This window comes from Tachysurus vachellii, chromosome 16 (assembly GCF_030014155.1).
Source record: "Tachysurus vachellii isolate PV-2020 chromosome 16, HZAU_Pvac_v1, whole genome shotgun sequence".
In the NCBI taxonomy this organism is placed as follows: Eukaryota; Metazoa; Chordata; class Actinopteri; order Siluriformes; family Bagridae; genus Tachysurus; species Tachysurus vachellii.
This window is the reverse complement of record NC_083475.1, coordinates 180,352-199,534: the sequence shown is the minus strand read 5'-3', so window position 1 is coordinate 199,534 and position 19,183 is coordinate 180,352. Positions and strand designations below refer to the sequence as shown.

The 19,183-nt window shown below is 45.8% G+C and overlaps 1 pseudogene; it reads right to left on the bottom strand.

The window, feature by feature from the left end:
- Nucleotides 1-16,636: 16,636 nt before the first annotated feature.
- On the bottom strand, nt 16,637-18,779 carry LOC132859420 (uncharacterized; annotated as a pseudogene).
- Between the last annotated feature and the right edge of the window lie 404 nt (nt 18,780-19,183).

The following is a 19,183-nucleotide window of genomic DNA, read 5'->3' as shown; positions in this document are numbered from 1 at the left end:
CAGGAGGAATGCCATGTACTCTAACTTCATAACGGAATTACGTGAAGCATAAGGCTTTTTTTATGAGGCTTTTCTAGTGAAGATGGATATGACAAAGATTGCGTTGTGCAAACAGGAGGACAGCGAGACAGTTGCGCATTATCTCCATTGCCTCACTGAAATACACAACGTGCACAGCGGCCTTATTCTCCCACAGGATATGAGTGAGGGGGTAGTGACCCCGTACGAGGCACACCTGAGAAACAGTTTCATGAATGGACTGATCCCAGAAATATCTGACAAATGCATATGCATCATGTGAGACACTGGAAAACTGAGCCATATCGAACAACATGCTCTGCATGCGGAAAAGCTGCTTGCACAACACAAGCAGGAGCAGGGAAAAAAAAGAAAGAAGCACAAACACGCAAAGTTCAGCTGACAATGATGCAAGCTGTGGTGAGGTCTCAAACATATAAAGGAAGAGGGCGATATCGAAGAAGAGACAGAAGAGGAAGAGCGGGAGAAAGTGGATGTTTTATTTGCGGAGGACAAGATCACTGGGCAAGGGAATGCCCTTAGAGACATGATGAGGAAAGTGCATGACCATCAACATCTCAGGTCGAGGAGCTCAGTCCTGAAGGGATGGGTGAGACCTTTGTTGTACAGTATGTGTATGAGTGGGAGCTCAGCACCTCTTCTGTGAATTCAGTGAATCAAGCTCTCATAGATAAGGCCAGTGCTGTAACTAAAACTAAACGCACACAATACATGGACACACATGATCTGCACTGCACAGCTCACACACACACAAGGGAATAGATGCACCTTATGAACAAGAGGTTTTGAGAACCACAAACATAGCAGATGTGTTATTGTTGAAGAATATGTACAGATGTGGCCTTTAAGAACGAACATCTTCTCCAATTTGTGCCGCAGCGTACCGCGGCTTTCTGCACTTCTGTTCGGGGGGACTATCTTAGCAATCACCTTAATGTGTTTCGCTTCACAGAACATCCACCAGGTGGCGCATAAGAACACTTTTTCTCTTAATACAACAGATACAGATATACTGTTTGTTTTTTGATTATCATAAACAGCTGTAAAAATGATATAAAATAAAAATGTAAAAATTATATAAAATAAATATCTCTAAAATAAATGATTTTAGAGATATTTCTATAAATATCTCTAAAATAAATTATTAAAGTAACTTAATAAAATCTCTTAATTTGTCATATTTTCATTTTTGTTTCTCTGTTCTGATTATATCACTGACTGTTTAAATATTTATCAAAAGGGCATTTGTTTTGAAAAAGGGAAAAAAGGTACAAAGATGATTTATTTGCATGTGTCTATTTAACTTGATCAATTACATTTTTTAAATTTTTAAATATAAGTATTTTCATAAAATTAGTTTTTAAATTTTTTTCTGAATGATTCACAAATTACAATGTCATAAAACATTTATTTTATTGACCCTTTCCAACCATTTACCATTCACCATTTGTTTCAACATTGTATCATACAAGTTAAAAAAGATATTTACAGCATTCTAAAAAAGAGGAAAACTTAATCGCTTCTTAATCGCTCAAACAAAATAATGACATTGGTGAGGGACATTGCTGTGATGTGTTGGACATAGTAGAAGCCAATTCTTGAACAGGTGAATAGTTCTAATCAAGCATCAACAGTTGGTGGTTTAAGTAAGCGGAGTCCTCTGTTATATCTGCCGGACGAGTGCGTTTTTTAAAATTTTTTATAAATGAATATATTACGAGTGTAGGGGCATCTGTATTAGGCCTGAACGTAATGAAACAGGCGTATTGTTTACATGTATTTGACTGCATGCAGCACTGCGCAGACAAATCAATCTATGACATCAAAGTTCCGTGAGAGCCATTCAAAAGCTTATCACTAGCGCGTTACATTGATCTCATGTGTCAATCGATCTGCACCGCGCAGGTTGCAGTCAGCCTACATGAAGCCTAGCCTACATACAGCCTACATGAAACACGACTGCCCTCTACAGGTTTTGTATTTCCTGCACCGAACATTTGACCCCCCTTTGATAGACTGCTGGAATGCTGGAAGAATGCTGGAAGTCCTCGCGGCATTCTTCTCGCCACATCTTTATCTCAGCCATCGTGCTGCAGACATATGTGCTGTTTTCTGCTCAAGGAGAAGAAGTGACACTGCATGTGGAACCAAAAGAGTCAGTTCACTGTATCCCACAATATCCCTAGAAGCATTAACTGCTTTTTCAGCTGCTGCTATTGCTCTTAAACACATTGGCAGGCCTGCCACTACTGGAGCTAATTTAGCTGAGACATAGGCTACTGGTCTTAATTTTCCCCCATGACTTTGTAGTAGCCATGGGATGTCATACACCCATTTTTCTCATCCACTGTTTGCACAAATGGCTTATCAGGGTCTGGAATCCCCAATGTTGGAGTGGTTTGTAAAGCCATTTTTAAATCTACAAAGGCTTTTTCTGCCTCTGGTGTCCAGGTCAGTGCACTGTGGGCCTGTAGGCCTTTCCCATGAGCGATTGCACTCAAAGGTGCCTCGAGGACTGCATAGTTGGGTATGAAGGTCCTGCAGTAAGAACACATACCTAAGAATGACATCAATTGTTTTTTTGTGTTAGGCTTTGGGATGTTTTGGATTGCTGCAACTCTGTTCTGCTCAATAGTCTTGCCTTGTTCTGATATCAGATGTCCCAAGAATTTCACTTGTTGTACAAACTGCAGCTTTGATCTTTACTAGATGACAAAGCAATGCAACAGTGTCTTTTTCACATTGGTCTTTGGACGGCGCTGCAATCATGCAGTCATCCGTATATTGAAGAATTGATGACCCTGGGGTCAGAGTCAGAGATTCTAGACTGTTCTTAAGAGCATCATTGTAGATAGTAGGAGATTCACAATACCCCTGACACAAACAGTAAAAGTGTATGGCTTTCCATTGAAGGGAAATGCAAACCAAAACTGGCTGTCTGGATGAACTGGTACACTGAAAAAAGCTAGGTCTACTACAGAAAACCACTTGCTTTCTGGTGGAATCTGGGACAAGATTGTGTAAGGGTTTGGCACAGTTGGAGCTCTTGAAATCACTGCATCATTCACTACTTGCAAATCTTTGACAAAATGCCACTCCTCTGGTTCTCCCAGAGGCCTAATTTTTTTCACAGGAAAAATAGGTGTTCTCACTGGAGAGGTTTCACATGGCACGATCCCACCAGCCTCCCACAGTGAATTAAATACCGGTGTGATACCCTTAATGGCCTCTGGCTTTAAGGGGTACTGTGTTTTGCAATGTCTGTAATCTGATTTAGGTGTTATCTGCACCGGTGCACAATTTTTGATCAAATCTACATCATATTTGTGCTTTAACTCTCTTCATTTGAATATATTGTCTTCTGGTAAAGTAGGTTCCTGACTTTTGTATACTATCTGCTTAACTCACTTTGTTCTAGAGTAGTGTGATTTGAATTGTGTTATATTCGATACCATTGTTGATTTTATAGTATTGGTCTTTGTTGTTCTCTCAGCTGATTAATCAGGAGTAGTTTCAGTCTACCTTAAGGTGTGAATTGTGGGCAGGGCTTACCTATTTAAATTGAAGGTTCTCTTTGTAGGTATCTCTCTCTCTCTCTCTCTCTCTCTCTCTCTCTCTCTCTCTCACATTGTAACATTAGTGTCTAGTACTGTTTTGATATATTCTACCATACCTTAACTCTCACTTTGACTGCAAAAAAGTTCCTTAAACCCATCTCTGTACTCAATTCTTACTCTCGCAGACGCTCTCATCCACAGAGCAGAGGTCACAATCCCAGTAACCTCATCTACCCTCCTCTGTTGTGTAAGTCTCAAACAGTGGTGGTAGGTGGGCTCTGGAATTGCCAGTCTGCTGTGAAAAAAGCTGATTTTATCTCTGCTTTAACTTCCCATTACTCCTTCGATTTTCTTGCGCTAACAGAGACCTGGATATCCCCACAGAACACTGCTACACCAGCTGCTTTATCCTCTGCCTATGCTTTCTCTCACTCACCAAGAGAAATGGGCAGGGGTGGAAAACCCTAGGTGTATTGCTGCCAAAGAAATGGTGCTTTACACCTCTCCTCTTGTCACATTTAACCATCTCCTCTTTTGAATTCCATGCCATTTCAGTTACCTCTCCAATAAACCTTGTTATCATTGTTGTTTACCTCCCTCCTGGTCCCCTAGGTGACTTCCTGGAAGAAATGGACACACTGCTTAGTGTTTTCCCTTCCGATAGCTCCCCTCTGACGCTGCTTGGTGACTTCAACCTCCCCTCTGACAAGCTACATTCTTCTTCCCTCCTGTCTCTTCTCGACTCATTCACCCTTACACTCAACAGCTACATCCCCACACACAAAGGAGGCAATGTCCTGGACCTGGTTTTCACCCGTCCTTCACCAGCTACAGACGTGACTGCTACCCCACTACACGTCTCTGATCATCACCTGGTATCATTCACCATCACTCTCCCTACCCTACCTAAAACTACCTCTCACCCCCTTGCTCTTACCCGCCGCAACCTTCACTCTGTCTCCCCTTCTTCTGTAGCTTCTGGCACTCTTTCTTCCCTTCCTGATCCTGAGTCTTTTTCCTCACTACCCTTGGACTCGGCCACAGATACTTTGCTCTCTTCTCTTTCCTCAACTATGGACTTCCTCTGCCCTATGTTCACTAGACCCAAGAAAACTTCTTGTTCTGCTCCTTGGCTTTCAGATGTGCTGCGCAACAATCGAAGAGAGCTAAGATCAACAGAGAGAAAGTGGAAGAAATCACAACTTGATGCAGATCTTGATTCTTACCAAACACTTCTTGCCAGGTTCTCCTCAGATGTGACCTCTGCCAAGACTTCCTTCTACAAGAAAAACTTGAAGCTTCCTTACATGACCCTCGGAAATTCCACAACATCATCTCTTCTCTGCTCAACCCCCCGGCTCCACCTTCTTCATCCTCCCTGACTGCAGAAGACTTTGCTCCCTTCTACCAGGAGAAGATTGAGGAAATCTGCCGGACCTTCACTTCAGCCCCGACTGCACTTACATCTCAGAGTATGGACTCCCCTACACCTTTGTTGTCACATTTCTCAACTGTAACAGCAGAAGAGATTCTAAAACTCATCCAGTCTTGCAATCCTACCACCTGCCCATTGGATCCACTCCCTTCCACTTTGCTCCAGACCATCTCGCAAGACCTTCTGCCCTTCATTACAACTATCACCAATAGATCCATAGCATCTGGTCAGGTACCAACTACCTTCAAGAGAGCAAGGGTTATTCCCATCCTGAAGAAACCTGCTCTGGATCCATCAGACATCAGTAACTACAGACCAGTATCACTTCTCTCGTTTCTTTCAAAAATTCTTGAACGCATTGTCTATAATCAACTGTCTGTCTATCTCTCACAGAACAACCTCCAAGACCCCAACCAGTCTGGCTTTAAAGCAGCTCATTCCACAGAGACAGCCCTTTTAGATGTCTCTGAGAAACTACATGCTGCTAGATCAGCCAATCTCTCATCCGTCCTTATCCTCCTTGACCTTTCAGCAGCGTTTGATACGGTCAACCATAAGACTCTCTTAGCCACCCTCAGGAGTCTTGGGATTTGCGGATCAGCTTGGGAATGGTTCGCTTCCTACCTGGAAGGACGCTCATATCAGGTAACATGGAGGGGAGTGACATCTGCTCCACGCAGACTCTCCACTGGCGTCCCACAAGGCTCAGTACTTGGTCCTCTTCTTTTCTCCCTGTATACTCACTCTCTTGGTGAAGTTATTTCCTCACATGGGTTCTCTTACCACTGCTATGCTGATGATACACAACTTATCTTCTCTTTCCCACCCACAGATGCCACAGCTTCTGACTGGATCTCTGCATGTCTGGCAGAAATTTTATCATGGATGACTACTCATCAGTTAAATCTTAATCCTAGCAAAACTGAGCTGCTCTTCATCCCAGGTGATTCATCCCCAGGTCATGATCTTGCTATATCCTTGCACAACGATCTGATCTCCCCTTCAGCCACAGCTCGCAACCTTGGGGTAACCATGGACAATCAACTGTCCTTTTCCTCTCATGTTGCTAATGTGACTCGCTCATGTCGGTTTCTTCTCTACAACATTAGAAGGATTCGACCATTTCTGTCCACACAGGCTGCTCAGGTACTTGTTCAGTCTCTTGTCATTTCTAGACTGGATTACTGCAATGCACTGCTGGCAGGTCTACCTATGAACGCAATCCGTCCTCTGCAAATGATCCAAAATGCAGCTGCCCGGCTTGTTTTCAACCTGCCAAAGTTCTCTCATACCACCCCGCTGCTGCGATCCCTCCACTGGCTTCCGGTAGCTGCACGCATCAGATTCAAAACACTGATGCTGGCCTACAAAGCCAAAAATGGACCAGCTCCCTCTTACCTCAAAGCCCTCATAACTCCTCGCACTGCACCCCGCACCCTCCGATCTACCAGCACTGCTCGACTGGTTCCTCCATCTCTCAGGGTAAGAGGCAAGTATACTACAAGACTATTCTCTGTACTGGCACCAAGGTGGTGGAACGAACTTCCCCTAGAGGTCCGGACAGCTGAGTCACTGGCTATTTTCAAGCGGCGGTTGAAGACCTACTTATTCAGGAAACACTTCAACTAGCACTTCTTTCATTATCTTTTGCATTTAAAAAAAAACAAAACAAAAAAAAAAACACACCTTTGACACTTTCATTGTAACTTTGAACAAATGTTTTAAACTCATGGTATCTTAAGTATGTAACTTAGTGAGCCAGCATTAATGTATTCAATGTTAGAGACTTAAGCACTTATGTACGTCGCTCTGGATAAGGGCATCTGCCAAATGCTGTAAATGTAAAATGGAAATGTACTGTATGTATGTATGCAAGTCTTAATCAACCCAGTGTAAACTTTAAATTCAGACGACACTAAACATGTTCGATGTCAATTAACATCATACAGCTGCCACTGTAAAACAAAACATAAAGTCTATTTTGAACACACTAGCTAGCTAAACGTCTATTAACTTTAGAAGCTTAGGTCAAATGGTCTTTTCAGTTTAGTGTGTGACAACAACGATTTACTTATGTAAAGTTGGCCGCATATTCATTTTGTTTCATATTTAGGTTTATATGTATTTTGTCCACCACGCAGGAAAGCTGATTTTGAGGAAAACGCAGTTGTAGCTGCCTCTCTACATTAGTAGGTTAGAAAAGAGGTGTTATTTGTGTAGTAACAGCGTTTAGCTCAGGAGAATATGCGGCCAACTTTACTTAAGTCAACGATTTTTTTGTTTATACAGTTGGTAGCTGCTGAGATTAAAACAAAGCAAAAATATTAACTTACCTATATATCCCCGATTCTCCTGTTTGTCTGGCTCCTAGTAGTCCTGCTCTGGCAGCAAAACACGTCCGGGCAAATTCCGCCTTTACTCAGCTTTTAAAGGATGATCACTAAGTATACAAGTTTCACTAACTTAATATTTTTCTGTTGTTACGTGAAGGTAAAAGTGTTTGTTCAAAATCGATATATAATTAAGACAGTATTCTTTATTTTAATTTTGAAAGACTTATTAAAATGAGTTATCAATTTACCAATACAAGTACATATTACAAACCTATTTTTTTTTATGCTGAAAATGTTGTTTATTTTAAGTTTTACAAACTAACCCCATGAATCATTTTTTAGAGTGCAGCGGTTAAAAATCTGGAATGCAGAATAACACCAGAGTGAAATAAAAATCTCCATTGTCCTGATTTCAGGTTCTTACTAAAGACATTGAGTAAAAGAATTTGAGTTTGTCGAACAGTGAACTGTGCAGTGCACTTGGGTGAAAGGACTCCAGACATCTGAAAATGGGGGAAAAAAACTGAAAAGGGGATGACAGAGAAACAACCATCAAACAACATCCATCTGGGCTGAACTTCAAGCAATACATCTGGAGGAACAAGGAGATTAAAGTCAAGATGAATGCAACTATAAATACACAGAAGTCCTGTTCCAGATATATATATATATATATATATATATATATATATATATATATATATATATATATATATATATATTCCATCCTAAACATGAAATTACAACTATAAAAAAGTAAGACAAAGCATTTCAATGGAAAAACAAACAAACAAACAAACAAACAAATAAATAAATAAATAAAAAAAGTTAATACAGTAACCTGTGCAAAAGTTTGAACACCTTTAAACTAATCCCTTGTTGATACAGGATTTGATCACTCTGCCTTAACTTGGCAAAATTTCTTCCAAAATATAAAATATTTCTTTGCCACTTTTTCTATATCTATAAATACATCTACATCTATATCAACATCCATCAAATCCTTATGAAAAGCTCATCCACTACATATTGAGTATAACTATAATTTGTGTATTTATTAATAACACTGCTTCCAGAAGTGTCCTCTGACAGAAGGCTGAAGTTTTAAACTCTCCCTAATACATTAAAACCGTTTAAAACCTAAATCTCCCTAGTAAGTGGGAACATCTCCATGCCTCCTGCTGCAGCATGGCCTGCTGCTGTAGTACGGTACGTAATGACGTAACTGTTATTCACGATCGGCTTTACTGACGGAAAGATACTCTGTTGCTATGGCAACCCCATCAGCTTGGCCACCTGCGCAGTACCGTAATCCTTCATGCTGCTAGCAGAATGTTGACTAAACCGGATTTCTCTGCGAAAACTTTGGCTCAAATTGGCATCTAATTCCACACACTGTTTTAATTATTTTCTGTTTTCTGGAACAGACTGAAGGTGTATTGAGTGAGTTGTGAGGTAAGTGGGAAATTACTGCATTTATGTGCTAGCAGTTCGGCTAAAGCTAACTGTGGAGGAAAACTAGCTTCATTTAGCAACAACTCTGAGGAGAAAAACTGAGGAAACTTGTCTTCTTACACTGCTTTCGTAGTTAGATGATTACTTCTGTTCGCCTTGCAACACATTTCTGAATAAAAACGGCAAATAAAGTTAGTTTTAATTAAATCATAAATAGGTGTTAGATGTGTGGTATTTACTCTAATTTGTGTGTGTGTGTGGTGTTTGTGATGTTTGTGTCTGTTTGCTTCTGTGTTTGTATGTATGCGCAGACTCATGGATGTGATAGGTTTGTACATGATTGGGTCTAAGTGTGTGTATCTGGGTCCATGGGTGTGTTAGAGTGTGTATCTCTATAGATGTTGTGGATGAATGTCTTTGTGTGTGTGTGTGTGTGTGTGTGTGTGTGTGTGTATGTGCGCAGGCTTCTCTCTGACTTGGTTTGTGCAGAAGAAGCTGTGTGTGCTGCATCTGTGGGAGGACCCATACTCCAGTGTGAGAGAACGCCTTAAATTGGGCGTGGCTGTGTGTGAGTGATGGACAGCAGCATGTGAACACCTTAGCAGGTGTGGAAAGCTACTCACCCCACCCATGGAGCGAAGAGAAACACAGCCCACTCAATTTAAATGACCTCACACACCGACTGCAGGAGGTGAGACACTGGATCATCCATGATGTCACTGATATTACAATAGTAACAGTAATGTACATGTGCTTAGCAATTGTCATTTTTATAAATTAATTAAAAAATTTAATGTGTGTGTGTGTCTGTAGGTGCTGCAGGTGCGTATGGTACAAGAGAAGCTTCAGTGTTTGGTATTTGGAGCACAGCAGCAGCAGATTTCTGCCTCCATTGTGTTTAAGCCTTTTACTGGTCTCAACCCTGTACTGTACAACCCTTACACTGAGGCATGTACACACACACACACACTGTCTCATGTGAACAAATGTCTGTGTACAGTCACAAAGACTACAAAATGTATGCCAGTCCTGACTGAGTGTGTGTGTGTGTGTGTGTGTGTGTGTACATTTAGCCTTTATTGAGAGCTGCTATGTTTCTGTTTGAAAGACTGATTGCCCCAGCTGAACAGGAAGTAGCAGGACGACTGAAGACTTTCATCAGAGATGTGCAAGACAGTCCACAGCAGGCACACACACACACACACACACACACACACACACACACACACACACACACACACAGTTTTGTAGGTAGGTATTGTATACATTGTAGGTAGGAAGGCAATGCAAGTGATTCAACCTGCAGTAACACACACGTGAATTCAAATATCCTGCAGTGGTAAAATTAAGTGTGTGTGTGTGTGTGTGTGTGTGTGTGTGTTAAGACACATGTGGATGGGAAGCTGAAGGTTCAGTACTCTGAGCGCTTGGTGAGTTTGGTGAGGGAGGTGAGACAGCTGTCTGCTCTTGGTTTCACCGTTCCAACCAAAATCCAACAGGCAGCTACCTGCTATCGCTGAGAGGTTCCACAGACAGGCTCTCATACAGAAACAGGTAAATACTGTACACACAGCTTATAACATCATCAGGTGTGTTAGTTAGTAAATAACTGACACACAAGTCTGTAGTGTGTAATAAATACCCACAACACATCATGGTGGAAGATTATATTACATCAGCACAGGTCACTGTGTGTGTGTGTGTGTGTGTGTGTGTGTGTGTAACGGGTGGCTCATTTCTACAACACCATAGACAAACAGATTATTCCATCACAGAAATTATGCTGAATTATGCTCTAGCCTTTGAGAAGGTTATTAAGGTGACACCCTACTGCTGTTGTACATCACACACAAGACAATACATTTAAATGCAGTATAAACTAAACAGATAAACAAATTGATTCTTATTAATGTTGATATGTGAATTTGTAGCAGAGTCCTCAAGCAGAGTCACAGGATGGAGGAGGAAAACTGCAGATTATGTGGGACAGTCCAAAGGAGTTGGAGATTTACATTATCAAGCTTCAGAATGCTGCAGAGAGGCTCTCCACACACAACAGGAAGCTATGCAAGTGGCACACGGATTTCAACGACAAGGTAAAAATAGAAAAAAAAGGTATCAAAAAGATCAATCTGACTCAGATAAAGGAATATTTTGTCTCATCTAATATAGCATTCCCTCGTTCTCAGAATCGACACGACATCTTTAATGGAGATTATTTGTTCCCTTTTCTTAGTAACATTAAAATTAGCAGATAATATTAGCAAATGTACTGGAAATTTCATACTGAGTTAAGGGTAAGAACCCAGTGATTGCTTGTTCTGACTAATTATTATTATGTGTGTGTGTGTGTGTGTGTGTGTGTGTGTGTGTATAGGTGGTGCTGTTGATGGGCATAGATCTCCTATGGCAGCAGCAGTGGTGGAAGGAAAGACTGCAGGATTTCAAGTCAAGTCAAGTCAAGTCAAGAAGCTTTTATTGTCATTTCAACCATATATAGCTGTTGCAGTACATAGTGAAATGAGACAACGTTTCTCCAGGATCAAGGTGCTACATAGAAACAAAGACAGGGCTAAAGACTTGTAAGTAGTCTTAGCCACATAAAGTGTAACTGTGCAACCTGGTGCAAACAGTGCAGGACAAGACAAACAAGACAGACAAGACAGTGCAGGACAAAAGACAGTGCAGGACAAAAGACAGTGCAGGACCAGACAGTGCAGGACAAGACAGTGCAGGACAATGACAGTGCAGACACAAGTTACAAGACAATACAAAAAGTAAACAAAAGACAATAAATAGTAAACAGTCACAGAAACAGCGCCGACCGACCAGTGTTAATACTGTATGTGTTAATATAGTATGTGCGAAATGGCTGAGATATTGTACAGTATGTGCAAAAACGGCTGAAATGTTGGGACAGTTTGTGCAAAAAACAGCAGACAAGGTGTGCAAAACAGCATGTAAACAGTTTGCTGGATTGTAAGCAGCATGTAAACAGTATGTTGTGTCAGTGTGTGTGTTTTGTGAGGGTCTATGCAGTCCATACAGATGATGTGTGTGTATGTTGTGCTCAGTACAGTACATTTCAGTTGTTGAGAAGTCTGATGGCTTGTGGGAAGAAACTGTTACACAGTCTGGTCGTGAGGGCCCGAATGCTTCGGTACCTTTTTCCAGATGGCAGGAGGGTGAAGAGTGTGTGTGAGGGGTGTGTGGGGTCATCCACAATGCTGTTGGCTTTGCGGATGCAGCGTGTGGTGTAAGTGACTGTGATAGAGGGAAGAGAGACCCCAATGATCTTCTCCGCTGTCCTCACAGTCCGCTGCAGGGTCTTGCGTTCTGGGATGGTGCAGTTCCCGAACCAGACAGTGATGCAGCTGCTCAGGATGCTCTCAATGGTCCCTCTGTAGAACATGGTCAGGATGGGGGGAGGGAGATGTGCCTTCCTCAGCCTTCGTAGGAAGTAGAGACGCTGCTGGGCTTTCCTGGTGATGGCGCTGGTGTGGAGTGACCAGGTGAGGTTCTCCGCTAGATGAACACCAAGAAATTTGGTGCTCTTGACGATCTCCACAGATGATCCGTCGATGTTCAGCGGAGAGTAGTCACTCCGTGCTCTCCTGAAGTCCACAACCATCTCTTTAGTTTTATCCACATTCAGAGAAAGGTTGTTGGCTCTACACCAGGCAGTTAGTTGTTGCACCTCCTCCCTGTATGCTGACTCGTCGTTCTTGTTGATGAGACCCACCACGGTCGTGTCATCGGCGAACTTGATAATATGATTCGATCTGTGCGTTGCTGCACAGTCGTGAGTCAGCAGAGTGAACAGCAGTGGACTGAGCACGCAGCCTTGAGGAGCTCCAGTGTTCAGTGTGGTGGTGCTGGAGATGCTGTTCCCGATCCGGACTGACTGAGGTCTCCCAGTCAGGAAGTCCAGGATCCAGTTGCAGAGGGAGGTGTTTAGTCCCAGCAGGCTCAGCTTCCCAATCAGGTGCTGAGGGATGATTGTATTGAATGCTGAACTAAAGTCTATGAACAGCATTCGTACATAAGTGTCTTTATTGTCCAGGTGGGTGAGGGCTAAGTGGAGAGCTGTGGCAATGGCATCGTCTGTGGAGCGGTTTGGACGATACGCGAACTGTAGGGGGTCCAGTGAGGGTGGTAGCTGCGTCTTGATGTGCCTCATGACGAGCTTCTCGAAGCACTTCATAACTATGGGTGTGAGTGCAATGGGACGATAGTCATTGAGGCAGGACACTGTAGACTTCTTTGGGACAGGAACGATGGTGGTAGTTTTGAGGCACGTAGGAACAACGGCGCTGCTCAGGGAAATGTTGAAGATGTCCGTAAAGACATCCGCTAGCTGTTCTGCACATTCTCTGAGCACCCTGCCAGGAATGTTGTCTGGTCCAGCAGCCTTCCGTGGGTTAACTCTGCATAGAGATCTCCTCACGTCGGCCGTGGATAGACAGAGTACCTGGTCGTCGGGGGGAGGGATGGACTTCCTCTGCGTTACGTTGTTCTGTACCTCGAACCGAGCGTAGAAATCGTTCAACGCGTCTGGGAGGGAGGCGTCGCTATCACAAGCAGGTGAAGCTGTCTTGTAGTTTGTGATCGCCTGTATGCCCTGCCACATGCGCCGGGTGTCTCCGCTGTCCTGGAAGTGGCTGTGGATAGTCTGGGCGTGTGCGCACTTTGCCTCTCTGATGGCTCGGGACAGTTTGGCCCTTGCTGTTCTTAGGGCCGCCCTGTCCCCTGTTCTGAAGGCTAGGTCTCTAGTCCTCAGCAGAGCACGCACATTAGCAGTCATCCACGGCTTCTGGTTGGAGCGTGTAGTAATGGTCTTGGAGATGGTCACGTCATCAATGCACTTGTCGATGTAACTGGTCACTGATGACGCGTACTCCTCCAAGTTGACAGAGTCACCGTTGGTTGCAGCCTCCCTGAAGATATTCCAGTCAGTGCACTCAAAGCAGTCCTGAAGAGCAGAGGTGGCTCCTGCTGGCCAGGTTTTCACTTGCTTCATAACCGGTTTTGAGCGTCTGACGAGTGGTCTGTATGCTGGAATTAGCATAACAGTGATGTGGTCTGAGTAGCCGAGGTGGGGGCAGGGCTCCGCACGGTATGTGCCGGGAATGTTTGTGTAAACAAGATCCAGCGTGTTTTCACCTCTCGTAGCAAAGTCCACATGTTGATGGAATTTAGGGAGCACTGACTTGAGATTTGCATGGTTGAAATCTCCGGCGATGATAAAAAGTCCGTCGGGGTGAACATTCTGTAGGTCGCTAATAGCTCCGTATAGCTCACTTAGCGCCTCTTTAGCATTAGCGCTAGGAGGAATGTAAACTCCGACTATGTAAACAGTAGTGAATTCCCGTGGTAAATAAAATGGTCTGCATCTAACAGTCACAAACTCCACTGACGATGAGCAGTAACTAGAAACAAGCACAGAGTTCTTGCACCAATCCGTGTTGATATAAACACACACACCACCACCGCGAGTCTTACCGCACAGAGCTGCATTTCTGTCGGCTCTAAATGAAGTTAGCCCGTCCAGTTGAATGGCGGCGTCCGGAACTCTGTCGCTGAGCCACGTCTCCGTGAAAACAAACACGCAGCAGTTTCTAATCTCTCTCCGTGTAGAGCGTTCGAGTCGGATGTAGTCCAGTTTATTGTCCAGGGAGCAAACGTTGGCTAGTAGAATGGACGGGAGAGCCGGCCGGCTAGGGTTTGTTTTTAGCCTAGCACGGACCCCCGCCCGCTTACCGCGCTTCCGCTTCCTCGTGCACCGCTTTCGGCGTCCCCTCTCCTGGTCTCTGGTATCAGGCGGTACCGGGGACTGGAGGCCTGGTCTCCGCAGCAAGCCGAGGTCACGTAGCCTATACAGTACATCATCGTGCAGGTTGGTTGTTACGCGATTTCTGTACTTTATTAGGTCCTGATGGTGGTATACATGAACACCGCTGTGCCTGGCATCCATGTAGAAGCAATGGTCGGGCTAAAAACCGTAAATAAAAACTTAGAAAATGTAAATAGCACCGTATTGAATCCGGAGAGGCCGCTGCGTGCTACTGCCGCGCCGCCATCTTGGATCTATTTCTTGGATCTATTTTCAGGGCTGGATTTGCCATCATTGAGTCACAGGCATGGCTGCTGAACATAAACATAATCACTCATCACCCCCTGCCTTTAATTAATGCCTTAAATAATCACTCCTGTTCAAATCATAATTAATAATCACTCCATAATCATTAATCCATTTTATGTGTCAGCAATTACCAGTTATGACTTGTTGATATCACGTGTGTGTGTGTGTGTGTTACAGGGTGTGCAAGTGAGCAATATGCATGCATGAAGACAGCACTGGAATCATCAACTGTATAAAGCCCTGGTGTTTCAGTACCAGTGTGGACTTGAGGCACTCAAAACGTTGGGTTACTTAACGTAATCCCCGGTTCTTTGATAACAGAGTGAGGTGTTTCACTATGGGAATCGCTTTGGGCGTGACCAACTACGGAAGCTCTTATGACACCACGTCTGTCTTTGACAGACAGGTCGACCTGCGACCAGACTCCGCCTTGCCTATATCAGCCAGGTCGACCCCTGTCTTCGTCATTAACGAGATTTCTTCCCGTCCAAGTGCAAGGAGGGAAGTGCTGGTGAAACACCTCACTCTGTTATCAAAGAACCGGGGATTACGTTAAGTAACCCAACGTTCTTTTTCTAACTTCGCTCGGTGTTTCACTAGGGGAGATATAGACAGCTCCCGGATTGCACCCATATTACTGTTTCCAAACGGGTACAGCAGTACCGGCCCCCAGCACCGCGTGTGCTAAGGACGGTCCCGAAACGTCCAGCCTATAGAATCGTACAAACGTATGCGGCGTTGCCCAACTCGCCGCCGAGCAAATGTCCAGAACGGAAACTCCCCTGAGTAAAGCCCACGACGTGGCCATACCCCTAGTGGAGTGGGCTCTCAAGCCCGCAGGGGGCTGAAGACCTCTGCAACCATACGCCACAGATATCGCCTCCACAATCCAGTGGGACAGCCGCTGCCGAGATAACGGCTTCCCTGTGTGGGGAGTAGCCCAAGACACAAACAGCTGGTCACAAGTTCTGAAACCAGCTGTCCTGCCCACATATGCCCGAAGAGTTGCATTGAGTTAATGCATTGAGTTTCCGCTCCTCCGGAGAAGAAAACGGTGGAGGATGAAAAGCCGCCAGTTCAGTAGACGGGCACCTATATGTCGACTCCAAAACCTTGGGCACAAACGCAGGGTTAGGACGGAAAGAAACTTTAGTGAGCCCCGGAGCGAACTGTAAGCAAGACGGGCTAACCGACAAAGCATGTAAATCACTCACACGCTTGGCTGTCACCAAAGCCAGGAGCAGTGCCGTCTTAAGAGAGAGATACTTAAGACTCACCGCCTCTATCGGCTCAAAAGGATGTTGGGACAGGGCTTCTAAGACGATGGGCAGATCCCATAAAGGAACCATCTGCCTAGACACCGGCCGTATGCGGCGCGCCCCCTTCATAAAACGACTTATTAAAGGGTGCTGGCCTGCCGACCTGTCACCAAAACCTACATGGCAGGCTGAAATAGCCGCCAGGTACACCTTAATGGTGGAGAAAGCCTTCCTTTTATCAAGCAGATCCTGGAGGAAGCATAATATATCCCTAACAGAGCACTGAAAAGGGATAATCACTCTCCGCCCACACCATTCCTCAAAAACACGCCATTTATTGCTATAAAGAGCGCGGGTAGAAGAGGCCCTCGCACTCTGAATAGTCTGTATAACTGACGAGGGCAAGCCAGCCGCATTCAGATTCCACCTCTCACGGGCCAGGCCCAGAGGGCTAACATGTCCGGATGAGGATGGTAAATCTCCCCCCCCCGCCTGAGACAGGAGGTCCCTCCGTGGGGGGAGGGGCCACGGCTGCCCCGACAATAGCTGGACAATCTCCACCACCCAATGTCGGGATGGCCAGCGCGGGGCTACCAGAATCAATGACAGACACCGCTCCCTCACTCTGGCTAAAGTGGGGGAGATTAAGCTCAGAGGGGGAAACGCATACAGAAGCACGTCCGGCCATCGATGGGCCAAAGCATCCACACCCAACGGTGCATTTGCGTCCACCAGGGAGAAATACAGAGGGCAATGAGCGTTTTCTCGCGAGGCGAAGAGATCGACGGCAGCCTGACCGTACCTCTGCCATATCTGGCTGACCACCTGAGGATGGAGTTTCCACTCTCCGTACAGGGGATTTCCCCTGGACAGTAAATCCGCCCCTCTGTTCAAGATCCCCGGAACGTGAGTCGCCCGGAGGGACAGAAGCCGTGTGTCGCACCACACGATCAGCTTCGTCGCCAACCGATGCAGCTGAAGGGAGCGTGTGCCCCCCTGACGGTTGATGTAAGCAACCACCGTGGTGTTGTCCGTTTTCACTAAAACATGCCGACCTCTGAGGAAACTCAGAAAATGTTTCAGTGCCAGCCACACCGCCAACAGCTCCAAATAGTTTATATGTTCGTGCACCAACTGTGGTGGCCACGCGCCGTTCACAGTCCTGCCCATTAGGGTTGCACCCCAACCCGTCAATGACGCGTCCGTTGTCAAAGTTATTCTCGATGACACCGCCCCTAAGGGAATCCCCGATCTGAACGTCACAGGGCCTTTCCAGTGTCTGAGCGCTTCGACGCACGCATGAGTGACTCTCACCGGTCGGCTGAGATGCCGGCGAGAGCACAGACGCAAGCGCGCGATCCAGCGCTGAAAATCCCTCATTTTGAGTAGCCCCAAACGCACTACCGCGATCACCGAAGCCATCAGCCCCAGCATTCGCAAGCACAGCCTGTACGGGACTACTCGTCCCCTCTGAAAACGAGCGAGACATTGTGTGAAAGACGCTATTCTCTCTTCCGTCAACGTGACTCGATACGAAAGGGAGTCCAAGCCGAGCCCTAAATACTCCGTATGTTGAGAGGGCACCAGCCGGCTCTTCATCATGTTTATCCTGAAACCCAGGTCTCTGAGGTGATACAGGACAATCTCTGCGTCTCTTATGGCTCGCTCCCTTGACGACGAGCATATCAGATAATCGTCTATGTAAGACAATATCCTTATGCCCTTGTCCCTCAACGGGAACAGGGCTGCCTCCACACACTTGGTAAAAACCCTCGGAGCTAATGATAGCCCGAACGGTATAGTTTGAAATTCGTATGCTGTGCCCCGGTATGCAAACCTGAGGAATTTCCTGTGAGAGGGATAAATATCTATGTGGAAGTACGCGTCCGCCAGATCTATCGTAACAAACCAATCGCCTGGACGAATCGATCGACACAGCACCTTGTGTGTCAGCATTTTGAATGAATACTTTCTGAGGTGCTTGTTCAATACACGTAGATCCAAAATGGGACGGAGGGCTGAACCGCCTTTCTTTGGAACTACGAAATAACGGGAATAGAAGCCCTGACAGCTTTCCTCCCCGTGTACCACTCTGATTGCCTGCTTGTGCAGGAGGGTTTCGATTTCGGCCGTCAACACACGAGCCGATTCTCCCTCGGCCACTGACATGATCAGCCCGTTGAAACGAGGCGGTTTCATGGCAAATTGGAGCCTGTATCCCCGTGACACTGTTGCTAAAACCCACGGATGAGCCACGCATGCGCGCCAGCTGGCTATGCGGGTCGAGAGAAGGCCCCCGTACACTTCCGCCCCGCCATCGTCGCGCAGTGATGACGTCATCACACGCGCCGTGCGGGCCCCCGCTGACGGGGAAGCGAGCACTGCCCCCAGCGGAGGGACTGGGGGAGCGCATTCCATGCCTTTGCATTTTTCGGGATTTTTTAGACATATCGCCCTCGGCTGTTTGCCTGGCTGCGATAGTGCAACATTTATTCCCATGTGTCTCGAACCCGGGGAGCATATCGCCCTCAGCCCGTGGCTTGGCTTGCGATAATGCATGCTTTATTATGAATTCCCCTGTGTGTGTGAGTGCTTGGTGACACCGCACATGGCTCTGACCTCCCTCTCTTCGTTGAACTGGAGGAGAGCGAACATAATGAGCCCCTAACAAACTCAGAACAGAAGGGCTGAACTCCCGCCTTCTTCTCTTCGCCGGCGGAGAGAGAAGGACCGGGGAAAACCTGTGCGTCAGGTCGCACGCTTTTTCTTCCTTTCCTCGGGGTGGGGCGGACGGTTCCTAGCCGCCGCGGCCTCAAAAGAATGCTTACCCCAAGGTCCGGAGCCATCTGGACGCGGTCGCTGACCGACCTGTCCGCTGTGAGCTGGTCTCCCAGCTCTCGCGGCCATCGGCCTCCCCCTCGATGCTGCGGCTGCTGCGAAGCCCTGCCGCGTCGGCTGAGGGG